Genomic DNA, 225 nt, shown 5'->3' on the forward strand with positions numbered 1-225 from the left:
ATTTGTATATTTTATGGCATGTGGGGTATTGTTTAAAAGGACTTTTTGAATATAATTCGAATACTAAAATTAAATATGTGGTTTGTTCACAAAATATACACTTTTAATGAATTTGTAGTAAACGAGCTTAAAGAAGTTTTACTTCAAAAATGTCAGATTATTTTTTATGGCATGTTAGGTATCATTTGAAAGGATTTCTTGAATAGAATTCGATTTTTGAAATTA

The sequence above is a fragment of the Ctenocephalides felis genome, unplaced genomic scaffold (genome assembly GCF_003426905.1).
Source record: "Ctenocephalides felis isolate EL2017-DRISC unplaced genomic scaffold, ASM342690v1 CF-g0.4_SCAFFOLD_03571, whole genome shotgun sequence".
NCBI lineage: Eukaryota > Metazoa > Arthropoda > Insecta > Siphonaptera > Pulicidae > Ctenocephalides > Ctenocephalides felis.